At 36.9% G+C, this 23,278-nt stretch overlaps 1 long non-coding RNA gene across 1 annotated transcript; it reads left to right on the top strand.

Moving 5' to 3' along the window:
• Positions 1-8,393: 8,393 nt before the first annotated feature.
• LOC122829396 lies at positions 8,394-13,392 on the top strand. Its single transcript, XR_006370355.1, has 3 exons — positions 8,394-8,495; positions 11,220-11,337; positions 11,455-13,392. It is a non-coding gene; the product is annotated as an uncharacterized LOC122829396 (long non-coding RNA).
• Positions 13,393-23,278: the final 9,886 nt, after the last annotated feature.

Here is a 23,278-nt window from a genome sequence, read left to right as displayed (position 1 = left end):
TATATATATATATATATATATATATATATATATATATATATATATATATATCACATACTTGTTGAAACAGTCACTATGTTGTGACAGTATGGTATGAGGCAGATAATATCTGAAAAAATTGAGCTCTTGTGCCTTCTCCCAGTGTTCCCAGTGACAACTAGAAACAACCAATCAGAGCCAGGGGGAGTGTCTTATCACTGTCAATCACAATCCTGTGTGGCGCTGCCTTCCCCTCCCCTGTTGCTCTCTGCAGTGTAGCAGACAATGTCATGAATGCTGGTTTAGTTAACTTGTTCACAGATGACAGTGAATAAACGGTTTTACTGAAGCGGTAAGATGTTTCTCCACCATTAGCGCGTGTAGCAGCATCCTGGCTCTGATTGGTTAATTTGGTCAGGAGTGGTGCATTTCTTCAGACAGCAATTCAGATTATCTATGGCTGTCACTGTCACGACAGAGTGTCAGTCACAAATAGGTCAAATACATTTTTGTATTTGACATACAAAAATGTATACTTCAGCTTCAAAGGGGAAACGTTTATGCATTTACTTATTTTATGTTTTGTGTTTTTATTGAATAAGTGTTTTTGTAATTTCTTTCTGCGAAAAAGCCAAATTTTGTTGATTTACAAGCACAATAAAAAGGGTAACCAGAACTTGGAATAAACAATAAATTTGTGGAAAGTAATAAGAACTCTTGACGTGTGGGTTAGATTTTGAGGTTATTTTTGTTCCAATTTCTGAACAGTTTTGTGTAATTCATAAGAGATTATGTGTATGAGTAAGACAAAATAACATTGCAATTACTTGCAGTGACTGTTCTTTATTTTAAAAAGGTCATTGCAACTTAAAAGAAAATATTGCTGGGGAAGAAAAAAGCAGTGAAAAAATAGCACCACTTCACATCATTTTGACTTGCTCTACAGAACCTACCGTTTTATCAAAACAATATCCGCTTAAGTTACATAGTTCTCAAAATAAAAGTATTTTGGGTAAATTGTACTTTACTTTATCTTCTTGCTTTATAGATAAGAATTACAAAATTGATATTAACACGGTTTGGTTTTAGGAAGGTGAAAGAATGTATTATTCAGTTTGAACAGAGGCCTCTTTTTTCTCATTTGGGTCAACGCTGAAAGGGAAGAAAAAAAAATCGTCTTGATATTTTTCATATCTTGAAAGGTTTAGGAGAGAGAAAAAAACGCAAAAGGAACACCAGCTGAGAGAGATGAAAACCCCCGATGTGAGAAAAGGCAAGATACCAGGAGAGTAAAACAGCAACACTGGAGGAAAAACACACACACACGGTTGCACGCACACACACACACGCACACACACACGCACACAGGGCTGTGGGGGCAGTAAAGAGGGCATTTTGGGTGAAGCAAAAGAGGACATCGCTGCATGGTCCAAAATAAAAATTTCTTGTCTTTATGGATGTCATGAACAATTGAAACCAGATATTTACATTCACCACATAAAAGGACACATACAGATTTTATTTCTCACTGTCTGAAGTTAAATCTGACCAAACCTCTTTTGTTTTAGGTCAGTTAAAATTACCCAAATTATTTCTAAAGCAAGAAAACTTAGAGAACATTTTTTAGACAATTTATGTAACTTTCCTTGACTTCAAAAACTTACATACATTTGAACAATATCAGGGAGAACTTTCTTAAAATTTATGACTTGGGTCAAACATTTTAATCCACCATTTTCTTCTTAGAGATATAGTGGGTCAGGACACAGGGAAGGTCATCTCCTGTCTTTCAGTTTGCAGCAGCATTTACTGACGCCGCCATTCCAGAATTAAAAATATCCCATGCAAAAGTTGTGTTTTATGCTCTGGACAACCATTTGCGCATTTCTGTGTTTGTGCTGCTATAATAACAGCATAATTGCAGCAAGCAGGTCTTACAGTTTGTTCTTTTCAGGTCTGCGGTCACCTGGTTTTTACTAGGTTTTCTTTATTAAATTCTTTAATGGCAGATGGTGACGATGGTTTCAATCGCAGACTTTTTCCTAGGTTCCTAAACAGGCTGCACACTTTTCCTTGTGATATTCTGACCTCATATGCCCTCGTGAGTCCTTGACGTGGTAAAGATTTCTGAACAGATTTCCACTGATAAACCCTATTATCAAATTGTCCAGTCAGATCAGATAAAGATCTCCGACAGATACTGTTGTTGGTAATCACAGCAAAATTGATTGCAAAAACAACAAAAGGAGTCAGGGGAGGAAAGGCATTCCTGTTCTTTTTGTCCTTTGTTTTCCAGAAACTGTTTCAATACCAGGCTACACCAACATGTAAAAGGTTTGTGCATGTGGCTGAAGAAGCTTTTGTATTCCTATTCTCCGTGTTCTCTGTAATGTTTGTGCTAAATTATCTCCCATGGCTGCAGCAAATTCAAATATCACACTGTGGAACTGGTACAAAAAGAAACACCAGGTAAGAGTCAGATTGTATCTCATTACAAGTAATCATCTGGTTTTAGTTTAAATAAAAGTCTTCTTTTTTTATGACTTTGGTGAACCTTTTTGAGTATTTATGGTTATTTTTGCTATAATTTAAACTCCTTTCCCAGTTTGACCTAGTTAAACATTTTTTTTCTGCTGCTATATTCATTTACCTTCAAACGAAACCATCTGCTGAACCCATTTGTCATGAGCTTACTCACCACCAGCACTGACAAATCCCCTCTTACTTTTTTAACTGTGCCACTTATTGCTTTCCCATGCTGTAGTCACAGTAGATGAATCACAAAGACAAATCTAAGTGTCGGCAGAGGTCATTGCTCCAGATATGCATGCATTTAAAACCTGTCTTTCTGTATTAATAATTAGTGCACAGGTTGTTGGCTGCTGCACTCTTTGATGTGGTTTGAGTTGCTGCATGATAGAGAGGAAAACTTTTCATTGGAGTTGGGCTCCACTGTCACGACACTACATCATGGCGCCCTCCAAATGTACTCCCTGCAGTGGACGTCTGATGTGTTGACACAGGTGATACCCCTTAAACTGTGTTTATTTAGCTCATAATCCTTAATTAGCCACATCCATTTCTTTAAGTGAGTTTGGGTTAAATGTATTCTGACTTTATATGTATAAGACAAAAATAATGTACATTATTTACATACCTTTATGCTAGGGATAAAAACCTAAATTTCTATATCAAGTGATATAGTCAAATAAATAACTATAATACAAATCAATACAGCAAACTTAAAAAAAAAAAATTGTATTACTTTTAATTGCAAACTCTTTATTGCCACAAGCTTTGTGCGGTCATCAAACTATTTCAGGTACGAGTTCAGCCAAGTCTGGGGTCCACTAATTTGGTTTTATAACACAACTCCAGTATCTGTCTGTACCATTGTTTTTATCAACAAGATAAATGGTAATCATAAATATCTGTTTGTTGTGTACTTCAGTCTGTGCAAGTTGGTCTCTCAAAAAAGAAAAAAACTAAAAAACTTTCCATCAGGTTATTACCTCTATTAATTAAGGGTATCCTAATAAAGAAACATTTTGTTCAAGTTGTTAATTTTTCCTGGTACATGAAACAGTCTAAGTTTTCTTTCATACTGCAAACAAAAGACGCATGCGAACACTGTACCTTAAAGAAACTCTGCTCAGCTGTTGCCCTCATTTCCATTTCCATAAAAATCCACTCCTAAAAGACTCCAGGCTACACTTGCCCTCCAATCTGACCCAATGTTTATGGCTCTGTTTATGTAGCTCAACAACCCAATCTTGTCAGAAACAACAAACACCAACGATCACATTGAGCCTCAGTAGCAATTAACATTACAGTGCCCAGAGACCATACTACCATGGCACAATAAAGCAGAAATTACATAATAAAAATTCAAGTTTAATTGAGCATGCATTAGTATGCACGGAGCCCAGTAGATAAGACTGTTTCTGCATGGCTTTTGTGTGTGCGTTTGTGTATATCATGCCCTTCTATCCACTGACTTCTCATTCTTCCCTTGAGGGTTCCATCAGACAAACAAGGAATGTCTCACTGATTTGTTCTCTCTGATCAGTGACTAATCACAGCTGGTAAACACAAATACGTAATCACATAACTATATCAGAGAGAGCACTTAGGAGATGTATGGACAATGAATATGTGACTTCCTATGCATTTCTGAAGCCTAGAACTTTTTTACCTAATGTATTTCATGGCTGTTTATTGCTTAGAGTGTACATCAAAAATTTATTATTCTGCTGCAGTCCTTCTCTTGATGACGCAAATGGCTTTTTAAGGGCATGAATTTGATATTGAAGTATACTTAAGGAACAAATAATGGTCTTAGATTTCTTCCATCTATGTTAACTTTTAAATGTCAGTATCATTAACAAATAATTAAACTATTCAGATCTAGCAGTGACATGACAGAAGAAGCAAACTAATGGGTGCAGGCGAACGTCCCATGGAGCAGTTTGCATATTTGCATCTGCAGGGTCCTGTCAGAATGCTAACTATCTTGTGATTACTCAACTGTTAACAACTTGTACTGGTAACTGCTACTGCATCGTGCTTTCTATGTCAGGCTATCAGAAAACAGTATAAAACAGTGTAAGAAAACAGTTGGCATTAAAACTGACAACTGCAAACATGATTGTAACTTTACATGAAAAACAAAACAAGTGTTTTTGTATTTTGCCTAATCAGTAAGAGCACTGCTGTATCATTTATTATTATTTCCCCCCAAAATGAAATGGTTTTTGGAGGCCTTTGACAAATGAGAAAACTCATCAAACTTTCATAGTCGTGCATGAAATGGATGCATTTGGAGGGTTTTGCAAAAGTCAAGTTAGAAATAGCACAGCAGCTCCACTGCTGACTTCCGGCCCTCCTTCTTTAACTTACTTTAGAGCAGCGATGGACTCCAGTCCTTGACTCAACTTTGATCCTCGAGGCCCGATGTTGTAAAACTTTTAGATGTGATGGTCAAACATTCCTGCACAATGCTTCCCAGAAGCATTCAAACAGTCACAGATTTTCAAGCAACATAAATGTGTTGTGATCAATGCAGCAAATTGTTTGATATTATCTACAAAGAAAGTGAGAAAAACTAACATAACCATAATGGTGAGAGAGAAGAGAGACTTGCTTCTCTGATAAAAGGAAAATGGTCAGTTCACAGTTTCTGAGTAAAAAACAAAAGTAGCTGGTTCATATGTTTCAGAAGAACATCAAAATATAGATAAACGGTTAATCTGTATTATTTATTTCTTTAATGTAGGCAAAAATGAAGTATGTAATTAATATAAGAAAATGAACAAACACATAATACACAGGCCAGGCAACTAATCAGAAGCAGATCAGTCAATCAATCCAAAAAGGAAACATCAGTAACAGTCAAAATATTTGTACGCACCAACTCTTGAAATACAAAGCCATACAAAGAGACCAAAAAAAGTCTTAAAATTTCAGAAAGCATACAATTCAGAGAAAACCAGTCAGCTGCAACATCTCATTCAAACCCTTTGGGTTTACTGTTTGTAAACTGTGAATGTATCTTTTTTAACAGCAGACTCCATTTCTAAGCATGCTGGTTTATCTACTTGTTGGTGTTCTACTGTGATTTCACAGATGTGGGAATCTAGAATTTTATATGACAATATGGTTTTGGTCTTGAGAGTGTTTACTAAAATTTAAAGGTTAAAAATTATTTAAAATTTTTTCAGTGAAACTTGTACTGTATGAAAGAATAGGAAATATGTTTTATTATATATCACTAACTTTTGTTCACTTGAACGTAATTACTGGATATGTGGGATAAAACAATATTGATCAGTCAGTACAATGGTTATCTCCCGATGTACTTGTTTATTCATAACTCTTAGCCAATCTGTGTGTCCTATATTCTTTCCTCCTTGATCCTTCTTAACCCCTTTCTCTTATCTTGATATTTTTGTTTCTACCTTTCTGCCTCTTCTGTCACTCGCCTCTACATTGCTCTCCATTTATCTATGTGTGTTGTCTCCCTTCTTACCCTGTACTGCTCCTAACTATCACTCACACCTTGCCCTAGTTTGCCACTCCCAAACTCTCCTATATCTGCCCCCGCCGTCTCCTCCCCCTTTGCCTTCCCTTTCCTCAGCCTCATCTTCTTCTCTTTTTTTTTCCTTTGGACAGAAAGCCAATTGGAGCTGTCTAAACAAATGAGAGTTGTCTGAGATCATTTAAACAACCATAAATAACATCAAGAGAGAAGGCAAATAATGTGTGGACATCTCTCTTGAATGCAGACACACTCAAGATTATACCGTACACATGCACAGAAGCACACGCTCACAGTCACACACACGCTTAAGTGGACTCCTCTTCTAATTTGTCTGATAGTATGTTATAGGAAGATAAGCACCTAGGCAGGAATCTGGCCTGCCCAAGGTGCATTAGCACACCTTTTTCTGGTTTCATCAGTCAGCCTATGGGAGTACGCTGTATTGTTTGCTAATTTGCCTTTTTCAGCCATTGTTTGGGAAGCCAGTGGTGCTATAACTGTAGGTAATGGGCTTTGTATGATTATGCATCCCAAGCGGGAGCCCAGTGTCTTGACAGAGAGATCATTCTGGGTAATGGGTTCTCAGAGATAGTGAATGGTGCTCTTTGTGTTGAGTTAATGCCATAATGCACAGGTCTCACTGTAGCTGTTCATTGGTCTAAATCCAACATGCATGAAGGCCACACGTCATACATTGGGAAGTGACAGGGTAGTTGGAACTCAATTGATTATGCCTGTCTGTGTCTTGAACAGAAGAAGACGAATGATGATTTTTTTTTTTTTTTTTTTTGTCAGTTACTGGCAAGCTTTGACTCTCCTGGTTTCTGACAGTGCTGCCAAGTAAGACATTAAATAATAAGCTTCCTCCTTGTTTTTGTCTGTTTGGGTGTGTCTACAGTTGCACATGTGTGTTGCTGACTGTCTTTCTCTGTTATAAATATTTAGGTTAGAATGAAACACTGGTAGCTTTGTGTAGAGCCTACACACACACACACTTACATAGCGTTTCTCCATCAGTACCCCTCTTAAGTACTACAGAGTTGGCACTTATTAGAACCCTCTACACATCAGGCCAAATCCATTTTACGAGTGCCAATTTCATTCTTGGAAAGTAAAGCATCTACACCTCAAGGTCAAAACATTCCAGTGAAAGCCGGTCTTGCTCTGTTGAAGAATTTGATGAAAATGAATGTTATTTCTGCTTGTTGAAATAGCCATCCTGTTTCACTGGTTTCCACAACACAGCCTGGCATATGAAGAGTAAATATCCATACAAGCCTGGAACTAGTGTGTAAAACTGGAGTTTTTATATAATTTTTTATTTCTGTGTTATGTTCTTTTGAAAATCATATTTTCACAGGTATACAAAAGGGCTGCCCTACCTTGGCATGATGCATGTATTTGTGTATGGTTTTGCCTCTGTGTGTATGTAATATTTGTGGCGGCAATGTTTTTTTTTTTCTTTTGCTTTTTTACATGGAGATGCCACACATGAACAGTGCCAGAAGGTGCAGTGGGAGTGAGAATGTGGGTGTTTTGTTTTATATATACCAGCTTTGAACTCCTGATTATGCTTATGATGTGTGTGACAGACTCCCTCTAGAAGTGCTTGAGAGAATCAAAGTGCCCTGGAGAAATAGTATGTTGATGGAGGGTGGGGGATGGCAGAGAAGCGGATGGATGGAATTTTAGTTAATTTTCTTTAGGTCCATGTACTCCTGCTTTTCAGAATCTAAATCCCAGTTGTAGCTGAGCTGGTTATGACAGACATTTCTTTGTAACTATTCAGTGTTGTGCAACAATACATTTATCGCTATTAATACGTGGCGCAGACATTTATTGATAAAGTTAACCATTTTAATCCAATTAACAAATCACAGCATCACGTAATTATGAAGAATTATTGGCCAAAGAATTATGTCGTTAGACAGCGTTGTCTGTGTGATGTCTACAGAAATATTCCACTTTGTGTGAACATTGCACATTGCTTCTTAGATGGGCCTGGAAGTTCTATAGTCAGATGCTTTCCATGTTAGGCACACATGAGAATATGACAAGAAAACAGGAGAAAGGTAGATAATTATTTAAGAGGGCTGTATTATGCAAAATTAACATTTTTGAGATTTACATTGTGCTATAACGTCATTCCCTCATCAAAAACCAGCCAAAATTGTTGCCTTATTTTCTTTCGTTCATGTTTGAGAAATCCTCGTATCTCCTGTGGCAACCATTCAGCAAAAAGCCTGGTTAGACCTAGAGCTGCCTTCGAGACGCAGCTCCTCCAGTTTCAAAGCTTCCGCCTCACAGAGTACCCCTCCCCCTTCGACTCTCCCGCTCAGACTCGTCTGACTCGTCAGCAGCAATTAGCAAACACCTGGTGGAACTGCACATCTGTTGAGCCCACTAAGAGTTACTTTTCAGTGCAATGCAGATAAAAACGTTGTTAGAGGAGCGCTGTTGTGATGACTTTCTGAAGGTGGAGTATTTCATTTTTAATTTTAATAACATGTGAAGGATATAAATTTAAAAACAAGTGAAGGTAACATTGTTACGTGAATATGCTACAAAATGGAACTACGAGTCTGGAAAACACATACTACTGCTCTGTAAATGTGTTTGTAGAGGCCTGTAGAGGCTCTAATGTAGAATACCAGATGTTACATAAAGTGAACTGAAATGTCAAAAAGCTGCATTATTTTGGAGAAAGGACAAATGTTGGAGAAAGTTTAGTGAAACACAGTTGTGTTTGTTTGATAGTCATTTCCCCTTTGAAATACCGTACATTCTGTGCCATAATCCAAAAGAAATGTTCAACAGACTTGAAATTTCTATCCACTTTTGTAGGTTGAGTTATGTGGATGAATGACATTGTTTGGAGCTTTTATTTGCCTACATCTAAAGCTATTTGACAGACGACATCTTAATTGAAATGACAAATTAAACTGCATTTTTGTGAGCTACCCAGGAGGTACTTGACATTTCACATTTTGACTACTGCAGTTGGTTTTCGACCCTGAACAAGATTAAAATGTCAAGAGGCTATAGGCTATTGTCTTTGTAGAATTTGAAAATGCTGGTATATGTCTGCTATGATTTTATTATGTGTGCGTGTGTGTTTGATTTATCTTTAATGACATTTAGTATTTACCTTGGTTTTCAATGACTATGATTATGGAATTACCTTAGAACTACAAACATTTCGTTTTCCATAATTTAGTTCTGGTAGTTATTTTTTTTTCCTGAGGTTAATTATAGGGGTTTTTATTATTTATCAAACAGAGAGTGAGATGAAAGCTGACAGAGAACCAGGGATGGGAAACTGTAGATTATTATCACTGCAGAAGGATTAAAACGTCCCGGAACTCTTTGATGCCTCAAGTCTTTAGCTACCTCTCCTGTTTGGCCCACTTCTCTTCTGTCTCCCCCACGGTCATCCAGCTCTGTTCTCTGTGTATTGTTGGAAATGGGGGGCAATGGAGAGAGAGGAGAAATGTGGGAATGTGTTAGAGTAGCAATCATCTCTCCAGCTTCTAAGAGGCTTTCGGGCCTGAGGTTCTTAGTTCTCCACTCGTTTTCACTCTAATGGTGCCTTCCTTTTCTTTCTCTCTTACCCAATTTCCTCTTCATCCTAGCCCCCTTTTTTACTCCTCTATCATTCTTGAATTCTTCCTTCCTTTCAGCCATACTTAGCTATTCCACTCTCAGCCTTACCATTTTTTTCCCCACATGCTCCCTCTGCATCTCATTCATTTTTGCACAACTGTTGTCTCTTGCTTCCTCTCTTTAACTTCAATCTTACTCGCTCTCTTCTCCCAGGCCTGTCCTCTTAATTCTCTCCCCCTGCTCGTCATAGGGACAGTAAATCCCTTGGTGGTTAGAGCACGGAGCCACAGAGCACTTTGATCGTTTGCAGGGAACCGACACTCCGACTGCCATTTCGGACGGGCTCTTTCTGGTGTCTACTCAGGCAGATGCAGAGGAAGAATTGCTTATTTTTCACTCAAATGTGTGTCTTTACTTCTGAAAGGGACACATGCACAAGGACTTGCATTGGCTTCTGTTCATTTTTCATTTATTTCTATAGCCTAACCCTAACTCTTACCTGAAACCTAACCATTACCAGTATATGCCTAACCCTAAAGTCAACTCACACCTTAGTCGTGCCTCTTACACCTAATCCTTCAACAGCACTTCTTGGACCTCACAAGCATAGTTGTTGGAAAACAGGCCTGACGATGTGAGTAATGCTAACACACATTTAGTGAAGTATTGAGCTGTGCGTAATTAAATTTCCTTGGTGAGTTAATAATACAACCAAATCAAAGCCCTTAAAATGCCTGTCAAGAGTTTCTTTCTCTGGCAAAAGTTTATTATCTTTTTTTTTCCCTGCCCTCTGCTCGAAATGCTTTACAGATCACTTAATCTAAAATATTCCGTTTAATCTGGGAAAAATTTAAATTGTCATCAAACAAGAAGTATGCCCTTGTGAATACTGATTTAGCATGTGCTGTTTCCCTTGCAATGGCTTGAAATATAATGAAGTGATTCAGTTGTTTATAATGCATGAGTGCACGGCTTGTAATCAAAGAAAATTGTGTTGTTCACTTGCCGGGGAAAATGAAATAATGATAATGTCCTTTAAAATGAATGCTTTGTGGGATTTAAATTCCGTAAAAGTGAGTTAGGTGAAATAAACTCATTGCCTGTAATGTATGATTTAGCTTCAATACAGGGAGGGGAATACACAGGCTGTAAAATTTAGCAACTCGGTGGCAGTCTGAAAGAGTGGATTGTAGCTGAAATCATTCATGTAGACACTTGGCTTTATGATATCTGTGATATCCAGTTTCCCTGTTGCTTCTCAGATCCCTTCATCTAACCTGTTCCTACAATATTTGATGGTTTGCATGATTTATGGGACTTTCTCTTACTGAAACAAAACTGCTGCCTAAAAACTAAATTAGATTTTGTAATAACTTAATTGTGCTTGATTACAAGTGTATCAGGTAGCTACATTTGACAAAATAAGCAAAGTTTTTCAATTTTATTACAATGGTGCCTGGACGTATAAGCACACACAATGTGTATTATGATGATGTAGAACAACTTCTATTCGAGTCAAGTGGAAACTGGAATATTGTTGAGATTCTGATGTGTGAGTATAGTTGTGTGTATGTGTGAATCTTCTCTTTAAACACAGGATCCCTCCTGGAGAGCGTGACTGGCCCTCACACCAGTCTACAATTCCCCTCATCAAACGACTGCAGATTTAAAAAGGAACAGGATGTCTACACTTTACATGATGATCAACCTTGCTGGTAGAGCCAATCCCCTCCGTGTTCTCACTCTTGCTGTGCCAATATGTTTCTTGTAGTTTCTGATTAAGCTATATATGCTCCCTTACCAGCTTAACCTTGTGCTCTCTCTGCTCCCAGGTTAAAGTTGCCACAACTCTGGATTTTTCCAACAATATTTCCTTGTCAGATTTCCTTTCCTTCATTTGCATTATGGTTGCCCACTGCAGTTTCATCATCACCAGTCGTCATCTGAATTCCCATTCTCCAACCCTCTGAGTATTTGCCTTTTGGTCCCCAAAACTCACTGTTCAGTCTCACAAATCCTCATTGAGACAACTTTATTCTCAAACATCAGGATTAGCATTCCTCCTTCAACTGTGTCGTTTCGAGCCAGTAGGCTGTTCTCATTTCAATCCCTACTATTTATGTATTCTTCATCATTGTTATTCTTCACCCAATCAAACAGCTCCTGGTCTAAACTTTCTCATTCTTTAGATTCTCAGGTTTAAGGGTTGACCTGAAAAATGGCCTCTGGCTCTACTGCCTCAACAGTTGCAGTATTATGGAACCTTAAAATATACTGTTTTATTTGAGGCTGATATGGCACTTTCTATGCTTTTAAGTCTTGAGAGAACATTAATTGAACTAAACTGTTAACATGTCCAACAGTACAGAAATGTGGAGAGGGAATTTACCATAAAAGGACACACACCACTTTCCAAGTGGCAAATTGCATCTGGAACTCTCTTAGCTGCTAATCCTTCGCAGAAGCTGTTGTTTGTTTTCTTGTAATCAGGTGTGGTCCAACCCTCTACCTAAGCTAAGAATTTTCCTCCATTGGCTAATTGTTTACAAATGAAAGTCATCCATATCCGTCTCTATTCTCTCTGCTGGTAACCAATGCAAACTGGGATGACTGATTTAAGCCCATAGAAGCTCAGACTGCTAGTTTTGGGTTGATGTCCCTCTGATCGGTAAACCTCTACACGAGTTGTGAGGGTTTTTTTCAGCCTTCTAGTCAGTTTTATTCCAAGATTGTCCTACTGCATTTTGCTCCATCCATCTTCCCATCAACTCAGGCCAATTTCCCTGCCATTGCCGAAGAAAAGCACCCTGGAATTATGATGTTGCCACGATCCATCTAATACTATGGATGGTCTGCTCAACTAAACATGAGTTCTACAGGAGCCTGTCAATGATCCAGTCATTCCAGCCAGATGCATTTGAACAAAGAATCACCTAAAACTCAAAACATTTGCTCACTTAATTCATATTTTCTACCTCTGCTGTAATGTGTTGCACAATATGCTGCCATATATAGCATTTTGCATTTCACTGTTGTTCTCATTTAACCAAACCAACTTCTACCAAAGTTTACTGTGTATCCTGCACGGCTTTTGGCAAACCATAAATGTGATTTTTTGTGACTTGATGTGTGGATATTTGCAGCTTCTCCAGAGTTACCCTGGACCTGTTAGTGTCTTTGATGAATGGGTTCCTCGCCCAGCCTGTACATTTAGGTGAAAGGCATTGTTTTAATTATTACTTTAGTTCCATGTTATTTTGCTTAATGGAGTATTTGCTGCTCCATGGCACATTCAAAGCGTGGGTTATTTTATTTTAACCTGGCTTTCAACTTCTCCATGGTTACCTGTCTGTTCTGCAATTGTAAGATTTTTGGAACAAACACAAACATAATTTTAGCTGAACTTCAAATGAGGTAATTTAAATGGATTATGGCTAAATATAATGCTAAAGGGGGATGGTATTCTGTTGAAATATGTTTTTTTTTTTTGGAAATTCAACAAAGAGAAGCAGGTCTAATAATTTTTCCTGCTTACTTTACAATATTTATCTCCTTTTGCAAATAGAATAGAAGGAATGCTCTAAAGTACAAAACAGTCCTTCACCTTTCAGTCTAAACTTTCTCCTCAGAATTTTTTATCTTCAAAGGATTTGGAGATAAAAAAAACAAAAAAAAAAAAAGAAAAAAAAAACTGTAAGTATATTGTATCTGATATGGTTGTCCCATTGGCTCATGAATGCAATATTTATTTGAAGATATTACAATCCATCTGTATTTAGCACTTTGTCTCAGCTGTCAACTATAGAGATAAAATATGAGTGTTCAATAATTGGGGCTCAAATCCCTCCAAATCCCTCTGCTTTAATATGACATTTGGTTCAATGCTCTCATTATTACAGCATTTAACATGTGACAAAGCCCCCCACACATGCACACACGCATACACATTTTGGCCCACACACTAACTGGGGAAACACCCCAATTTCAGAGGGGCTTTCTGGAAAATGCATGACACATGCACGCACTCACATGCACACCATCAATCCTTCAGTTAAGCCTGTGGAATTGATGTGCCCCTAAGCTTGCTTTTTGTTCATGCATTATGCCCCGAGGAGAGGGCTTCTGAAAAGCAGTGGCTTCTAGAAAATAAGCTTGGGATCAGACTGAAAGGTAAACACACACACACAGAAGGGGAATGAGAGTAAATTTAATGACGCAAATGCACAATTTCAGAAAGGAAATATTTCTGAGGAAAAGTCATTTGACTGCACAAAATTGTTCTCTATCTTCCTGCTTCTCTCCTGCCGTGGAGCGTAAACACTCACCTGTAAGCTCAAGGATGAAACCTGCACAGTGTGTCTCTGCCTCATGCTGGCTTAGCCACAGAGCTAAAGAACAGTGAGGGGGATATAAAGTGGGGATGAAGACATATGACAGAAAAGCTCTGTAAACAAGCCACACACAAAGGCACATATTTTCAAGCACATGCAGTCAAAGACACAGATGCATATACAGTGGCTCTGCTGCACTCTTGTTTGCCCCCCCTTTTTTTTTTCTCAGCTGCAGGAAGGAGCGGCGCTTCATGTCAGACTGGGTGTCCTGTGCCATGTTTGGGTCTCTGTTCTGTTCTCTGTTCGACTCTGTGGGGAGCATGGGGGATGCGGCGTGGGGTTGCTGCTCGATGTCAGTTTACTCTGAAGCAGTGAAGGCTGGCTGAGGCGATGACTAGTACTCTCTATAGGAGGTGTTGCTTTGGCTTTTCAGATGGTGCTAAACCTTTCAGACCTTCAAAACCTCTCCTGCACTGGAAAAAAGCAGCTAAGCCCCAAAGGATGTGACACATCCTATTTGTTAGTGGGTTTTCAGTCTCGATCCCGATTACAAATTCCTCAAGTGGAAGAAACACAAACACAAAGTTTAGTAGAAATATATACTGTGTTGCTCAAAGTTTGCATGGGAATTACTTGTGGTTTGAATTAAATCCCTTTAGAATCAATTATGCTGAAAATGCCAACTTTTGCGTAAATAAGTTTGTGAGAAAACAGTGAGACAGATAAAGCATAATTACCGAAGTGAATGTTGCTGAATGAAATAGTAAATATGAGGTTCTTAATTAGAAGTCACTCAGAATTGTTAAGATTAACTTTACTCATTAACTGTGTCGAAATTATATGTTTCTGATCCAAACAATGTGATTGTTTCTTGTAACTAAGGCTTTAATTGCATCAAACATCGATGCTCAGTATAGAAATGCTTTTCATAGGATTAACAATATTGAGAAAACTCAGGTAAGTTTAGCCTTAACAATGACATCAACAAGCAGACACCATTTTTAAATTAAACATTAGATTTGAAATGTAATTCAGATTTAGAAATATGTCATACAGGAACTAACAAGGAAGACTTAAAAGACTAGAAGATCACTTCCTATATCTGATTTGAAACATGCTTTGATAATCACACAAAAGGGATCAAAAGGGTTAGGGAGTGAATTTCTGTGTATACGAGTGCATAAGATTTACAATAATTGTTATCTTTTCATCTTGCTTTTCTGTTGTTGTGCAACTTAATTTTGTTTAATCATATAAAATCTAACTGAAACCTATTGAGAGTAACTTGAAAAGAAATATGGGGAAGTTCAAAACCTTGGCACTGACTGCTATTTTAATCATATTTTATTGACATTTATACTTTAAGACTGTTGGGTTTGGATCAGCTCAAACTGGTTAAACACTTTTAAAATGTTTTTAATGTTATAGTAAAGGACAAACTGGCTTGACAAATCCTGCGTTATTGCATCCTCAGTGCTCTTTTTAGCTGACAAAGTTGATTTATTTGTCTTTGGTTTTATAATTAAAGGCAATATATTTGAATTCATACCATGTTCTGGAGCAGGGAACAAATTCAATCTTATTTTTGGCTTAGTGTTTTAATGGGATCCACTTTTATAAAACTGAAAAATCTGTACTTGGCTGGCTAAGCCACAAAACTCACTTTGTCGTATGCCCTTCAGAAAAGATGGACACTTTCACAGGACCCAAGCTAACACATAAATACTAGGCAATACATAACCAACACCAAATTCTCAAAAATAAAAATAAAAAAAAGCTCAGAACAGAAGTGTAAACAACATGCCAACTGTGCCTAATAAAATACAAAATTAGAGAGATTTGGATTACTTTGGATTACTAAGTAACAGTCTAGTCTTTTTTCTCCCTTAGTCCAGGGAAGACGCTTTCTGACAGTGTTTCTAGTTCAGGACTGGCTTGACACTAGAAATACAACATTTGTAGTACATGTTTACAGTTTGTGTGCACTGTTGATGCACTGACTGCTGATTTTCTTTGATAATCTTTTATATTTTATATATATATATATATATATATATATATATATATATATATATATATATATATATATATATATATATATATATATATATATATATATATGTATGTATATATATATATATATATATATATATATATATATATATATATATATATATATATATGTATATTATATATCCATTGCTGGTTCCCCCTTTCCAATCACACTTTTTCGTTCCACTCAACTTCCTATGAATATGCTTGAACTTCTTGACAATATTCACATTTTTTAGATGTTCCTCAGTAAGAACATTGGATTTATAATCAAGATTGAGAAGAGAGTACAGATCTCTATGTAGTGCATGTTGATTTGAACTAAAACTAAAACTAAGCCTTTCTTTAAGCAGCCAATAAAAGTCTAACAATTTGATTTAAATCTTCAGAAAACTTTCACTTTTAACCAAATGCATCTGCATTTTAGTCTAGAGGTCTACTCTCAATATTGACATATTTTTTCAACCATAAATTCCATTGTTGATACAAATCAAAAATAAACACTTTACTTATGGGTTATTCTCAGTATTAAACTGAAGTGCTAGGTATAACAGATGATACCTAGCACTTCATTGTTTTATGAAGTGTGACATAAAACAAATGTTTTAGATTTAGAGGACCTTATTCTGCCCTTTTGATATAAATACACTCAGATAATGGTCAGACATGCTCTTCAAAATCAGTCACTGTTATGAGTGTTCAAGAGAAAGTGGTTAATATAAAGCAGGATAATTCCTTTTAAGCTCAAACACAATCGATCAGTTGTAGAGGAAGCATGCCCATGTATTTGTGTTTGTGGCTGAATGTGCGGTGAGGGTCTACTTCAGAGCAAAACGTGAAGCATTTCTCTTTTCACTTTAGTAATGAAAGCCCTGGTTTTCCTGCCAAGGCTCTCCTAGGCTTTCTCTCTGACCTTCACGCTCAGTTTCAACACACTTACATCACCCTATTCCAGTACAGTCCTTCGCCATTCTTAAATATTTGCCATTCTGTTTCATTGACTGTGCAATGAAACAGAGATGAGGATTCAACTTGTGAAACTCACAAGTCCCTCACTTGTCTAGTTAATCCCATGTTAAGACTTGTGCTGTTTTCAATTATTGATTCTTGAGGCCTTTTGGACAGTCAAGTGTTTTCTTCTGCACTTTCAAGACAGCATCTAACCTTTATTACATCAAGTCCTTTAAGTATTTATATCTGTGCTGGTACGTTTGTGCAGGATTTTACATTTACAGTTACACAAAAGAGTTTCACTGTAAAGATTGTTTGTAGTTTGTTCTGTTCCAATCTGAAGTGTGAAATAAACGTCAGTGGAGTTTGAAAACAAAATATGTGTATAGGTTTATGTCTGGTTGATAGATGTGCATGCCCAGTTGATTTTTTCTTTCTTTTTTGGCGGGATTTTATTGTAATCCATAAGGGGGCCCAGAAAATCTTTGGTAACCACTGAGTTATACATACAATTTAAGGCATTGCATGGTATGTAAGCAAGGAGTTGATTTAGTTATGTTATTTAAATATAGCAGATTTATTTTTGTTGGATGGTAAATGCAAATAAAATCTCAAAACTAAGTTTGAATTTAGCAAGTTATTCTTCCTTAAAAATTAGAACATAAAACAGCAGTTAGAAACAGCAGTTTACCTAACAGTTTAGGATTTACTTAAGGGTTAAGTAAACCCTTAATGCCTGAGCATACAGAAAACCTTGGTCAACCCACATTATTCAAATAACCCAAACGGACTATAATACCACATGCTTGAGAAGAGGAAAACATATAGAAAGGAAGATTCCTTGGGGAACAATGGATGAAGATTGGAAATTGAAAATTCTACGAAATTACCACATCTGGTAACGTAAGTCATATTAAAAGGCACTTTTAAAATTTACAAACATCAATGATTTTTTTATTTGGACCAAGACGTCATTCTCTGGGGTTAGACTCACAGCTGGGACAAAATTGTGAAGGGACCCAAGCAAAATCTGATTTGGGTTCTCCTTACAATTTAGCCACCAACTACATTAGTGATCCCACTAATGTGGTTTTAATTACGTCTCTGCTTGATGCAGTCCATGTTTTTTAATTAATATAAGACTTTTTATGGTTAACTAATGAGTTAACAATTAATCTGACATGACATAACACAATGTCCTGTGCTTGACAGAAACAATAGTCCGTTTACATTATGTGCTGAATAAAAAGTTCTTTGGATAAAATGTTTTACAGCATACATACTTGCTGCTCTAATTGCACTGAAAAATGTTTCTACACAGCATTGACTGGGACAGACTGAAAATATATGCATGCCAATTTCTCTCTTTCAATATATTTATATACATAAATATTTCTTTGACTTCACAACAGGGATTCAAAATACTTGTGCAACAGTTGCACACTTGTTCGAATGCCACACAGTAATCTATAAAATGTATATCAGGTCTTATTTTATGTATTGCCCTTTATATTAGATGCTGACAGACTGTTGCCATGAAGTCATATTTTAGGTTCAGACATTCTAGTAATACCAGTGATGACTTCTGAGTTATAAGACACTGGTCTGTGGAAGCTGGAGCGTAAAGGGGTGACTATAACAAAGAAATATTAGAGCGGACTCCTAAAATGGAAGCTAAAGTGCAACTTGAGAATTTATGAAAGCTCATAGAAAGAAATGCATTTTCTCAGTGGGGTCAAATTAGGTTGTACTTACCGGTAGGTCTCTACTTTCAGATAACCTGTTTGTGGAAGCATATCTTAAAAATGGATAGTAAAGCCAAATTTAATCAGAAGAGATCATATTTTAGAGGTGCAGTATGTAACTTTAACAATAATAATAAAAAGAAAAAAATATTTTTTTTTATATATTTGTTAAAACGGTTATTATATGGTGACACTGTAACATGATATAATCTTTTGAAAAATTGAAAAAAGATTGTTTTCCTTTGCCTTCTCCCTGTGGTCCAAGTGCTAACACACTCAGTCAGCTCAATACACAGGCCAGTCGGAAATAACCAATCAGAGCCAGGAAGACGGTCTTACTGCTGTCAATCAGGCTTGTGTACATGTTGTTCACCTACTCCCCCTTACCCTCTGCTTTGTTAAAACTACTTCAACACAACAGAGTCTGATATGAATGCTCAGATGAGTTAGCATGGCCACAGACAACAGTGGAAAAACAGCTTTTTAAAGATGTATTCTCTGCATTAGGACGTTAAGCATTTGTTTGATATAGTCCAACATATGTACACTTTTGTCCTAATACTTTGAGGAACCCTTTGGTGAAATTTCAGTATTCAGTCTATCAGTACCCACATTCTAATTTGGCAGCAACTATGCCTTGGAAAAAATGACCCAAATTAACCATATTGTTGGGATATCTATTGTTCACACACCTCCTCAGGTGATCCGCACAGGTTTTCTGTTTTCAGGCAAAGTTCTGTATTTTGTCTTAAAAATCCCAAACCTCTTTTCTCTTTCGAAGCCATTTTTACACACAATGGAATGCTAAAAAAATAGATCAATAGTAATAATTAGATCAATAATAGTTGACCTTTTAGGCCAAATCTAAGCAGTATTTGTGAAGTATCTTGTTCAACTTGTTCCAACTTCATAAAAAACTCAGTTCAAGTCCAACCCCAATTGTTGGTGCTTCAGGGGTTCCTTAGTTGGTTCAATTTGGGGATAAAAGAAAGTGAACAAGTGTCATGGCGGAAAAATGTCAAGTGCTTTGTCTACTTAAAGAACACAGAGGAATCTCTGGGATAATGAATATGATGAGCGATTTGCTGTATCATATTTTGCAAACACTTTACCAGATCTGGAGAAAAAAAAAGATACTTGTCTACACATTAATTTCTTATACTTTTGCTCACTAGACCAAAGAAAAATCCTCTTGTTGTCATCATTTTCACTGTGAGTTTATCAATGACACAGGATGTCAAAGGTGTTAATACACGAGGAACAGAAGTAATCACGGAGCTGAACTGTTGAGTAGGTGGAATGTTACATAAAAAGCATGCAGTGCTTTCACATTGATGAGTCTGCAAGAGAACCTTCATGTTTATGAAAATCCTACTGATCTCACACTGAGGCACTGAATACGTGGTTTTATAAAAACATAATTTTTATAGCTTGGATTCAACTATATGTTGAAGTGTCTTTTTTTCTTAAAATTTGAGAGTTGAATGAAAATTTGTGATGAGTTTTTTTTCTACGTACCCGTTGTTCTTACTAAATGTAGAGAACATCTTAATGGCGTCTTTACTTTTGCCATTTTAATGCAGAAGGAGATGAACAGCTCAGACAAACCTCTTGCTAAAATACATTCTCATTTCTTTTTCATACATACTCTGTCTGAAAGATTTGAATTGTCCTCTCTCTGGCGAAAATGTGTGATGCTGCATGCTGCAGATATGCAAAGAAAGAGACGATCTCCATAGATGGAGAGATGTTGTGCCAGGAGAAAATAGCATTAACATTGTGCCAGCAATCTTGTTAAAACTCCCACCCTAGCCCCACCCACAATGCTACCACTCACACTATATAGTCTCGTTCTTGCCAAGCAATCCTATTAAACAACGAGTGTGGCATTTAATCTTTTAACAAGGGAGGTTGGGGGCTGTAAGAGAGACAGGAGCATTAGCTCTTTCACTACATATCATATTTTGTTTGGTCTCCGCCCTTCATAAAGCATGAAGGAACATCAAGTTGTCTCCGTTACAATGTCCCATTATCATCTCACTGTGTTCAAGGTGTATGAAAATTGATAATTTACTGGACTTCCTTTGAAAGGAATTTCACAATAGGGATAGATTTTTGAATGACCCTTGGATGTTCTGAAATGTGAAAAAGCTTAAAACCACCAAATTATAAAGAGTTTGCTACAATTTCACTAAATCTAATTAAATAGACAAACCTTCAGGTTATGGGGAAAAATCTTTTTCTTTTTTTTTCAGAGATTCTATTAATTTAACTTGCATTAACATTTCCCCCAACTAACTTTTTCTATTTCTTTTTCCTCAGTTGACCTTCAAAGGTATTTTTTTAGTAAATGCTGATTTGCAAGCACATGAGTGGAAAATGCAGTTGTTTGAATGTGATTTTTGACTGAGAAGGGCAATAAAATTGTATTACGTGGGGCTGTAGTAGATAACTGTAACTAATTTCCTCAAAAAGAACGACAATGAGCACTGTAACCGAAAACATAAAAATGCAAGGCATAAACCAAGAGGAGGCCTGATTACCACTCATTGAGATGAAACTGACACCTGCCTCTGGGAAATCCACTCCTCTTAAGCTTCTCCTGATTGGGCCTGATGAGCTTAACGTGTGGGAGAGCACCTGCCAGTCACACACTAGAAAAAGAGGAGGCAGGAAACAGACACACACCACCCAGTGCACTGCTCTATGGACATGGCCCTTGGTTGACAGTGTCAGATGGTCTGAATATTTCACGAATTGATGATGAACTGGGATTTTCAGGTTTTTAAGATAAAATATTTTGTGTGGTTCCATTTGTGTTGAAAAAAATTTCTCTTTGATGTGAGATGTTAGAGCAGGATGGGCAGACTAGTTTGGAGTGGAAGAAAGACAACAGGAGCCTAAAAAAAAAAGAATAATCATTCCAAACAAAGTATGCTAATTGTCATCGCTGAACTCACAGCAGAACCTTGAAGTAGATGGGTTACAACAACAACAACAAAAAAAACTTCTGACCACTCCAGTGACACTCCTTTCAACTAAGAAGAAGGGAAAACTATGACAATAATTTCTAAGGGTCAGCAAAATTGGATAATAAATGTTGAAAAATGTTGTTTGCTTTGACGAGACTCCATTTCAGCTGTGACATTAAGAGGGCATAGCCAGAATTATACAAAAACCTTGATACTTTGCATCAACAGTTCAGACTGCTGTTAGTCCAATTGTGTGGGGAACATTTTACCTGCACACTTTGCTTCAAAATTTACATATGATTCTGGTGGAGAAATAAGTTTCATAATACATTTATGAATGCCAGGCATTCAAATGTGTAAATTATTGCACACAAATCTTTGATTTTGAGAGAACATTGTCTGTCAGGCTTGTCTTGTCCTTTGTGTGGGTGCTTAGTTGATTGGCTGACAGTGACTTTTTTTTTTGAAAGGAAGATAATTCAGCACCTCAAAATAGAAAATTGTTGAATTACAATAATAAAAGAAATGCTTTTGGTTTGGTTTAACATAGGAGAGTCACATTGATTCTGTGCTCTCCAAAAATACTCCCATCAGTATAATTATAGTTAGATCCATCAGAAGAAAAAAAAACAAAACAGCTTTTACATCGTCTATGATGCCTTTGAATTGAGGCACATGGAATTTTCACATTCGGTGTAATGGCTAACATCTCTAGAGCCTCATCGCGTTCTGTAGCTTTACAGAGTCATGCAATGCTTAAGGGTTTTTTCACTATAAAAACACCTAATAATGATCTTGGTCTTGCATGAGGGTGTGACAAGATATATTTTCTCTTATGGAGTAAAAAAAAGAGTAGCTTAATCCTAAAATAAACCCTTCTCACCAAAAAGAAAGTTTGTTTTATTCTGTTTCTTTCATCAAGTGTGCAATATGTCATATTAGTTGAGAGAGCTACTCTAACACTTAGCACCCTTCAGCTGAAGCAAGCTGGCTGAAGTTAGTGTAACAAACGGACTCTGATCCTTGAAATTCACTGAAATTCACAGCAGAATAATTTCCCCTGGGACTCCTGACCACTGCCTGAAGCAAGTCAACCAAAGTGACATCTGTCAAAGGAGTGACAGTGGAGGAATCCTCTACCAAATTAAAACTAATCGTAAAGTACTTGCAGAGGAGCATGGCTCAAGGGACATTGGGTGTGATGGTTAAGCAACAATATTCGCCTAGAACATGAGATATGAGTTTGCACAGTACAAGTTGCTTTAGATGTGGCTTAAATCGGTGAACATGTTTGTTAGGTTTCTGATTGGCCTTCACAGTCGTGAAATATATTAGAGATATAGGCTAATATTGCTTTGCTAGGAATAAATCCAGACATATGTTATTTTTAAAATCTGAATATTTATAGTTTTCAATGCACTCACTGATTTATTCTGACATTGGAAGGATTAAAACGTAGCTACATATCTTGCCCTCCGACAGTAACAAGTATCAGTTGGTCAGACTAATTACTCGGGGACCAAATGTTTCAAGCATTCATTGCATTAAAATTAGATTAGACTTAACTTTACTGATTAACTTAATGCCTTGAAATTGGGACTCTGT

The sequence above is a fragment of the Gambusia affinis genome, linkage group LG04 (genome assembly GCF_019740435.1).
Source record: "Gambusia affinis linkage group LG04, SWU_Gaff_1.0, whole genome shotgun sequence".
Classification (NCBI taxonomy): domain Eukaryota; kingdom Metazoa; phylum Chordata; class Actinopteri; order Cyprinodontiformes; family Poeciliidae; genus Gambusia; species Gambusia affinis.
The sequence above is the reverse complement of the archived record's forward strand: the minus strand, read 5'-3'. Positions and strand labels throughout refer to the sequence as shown.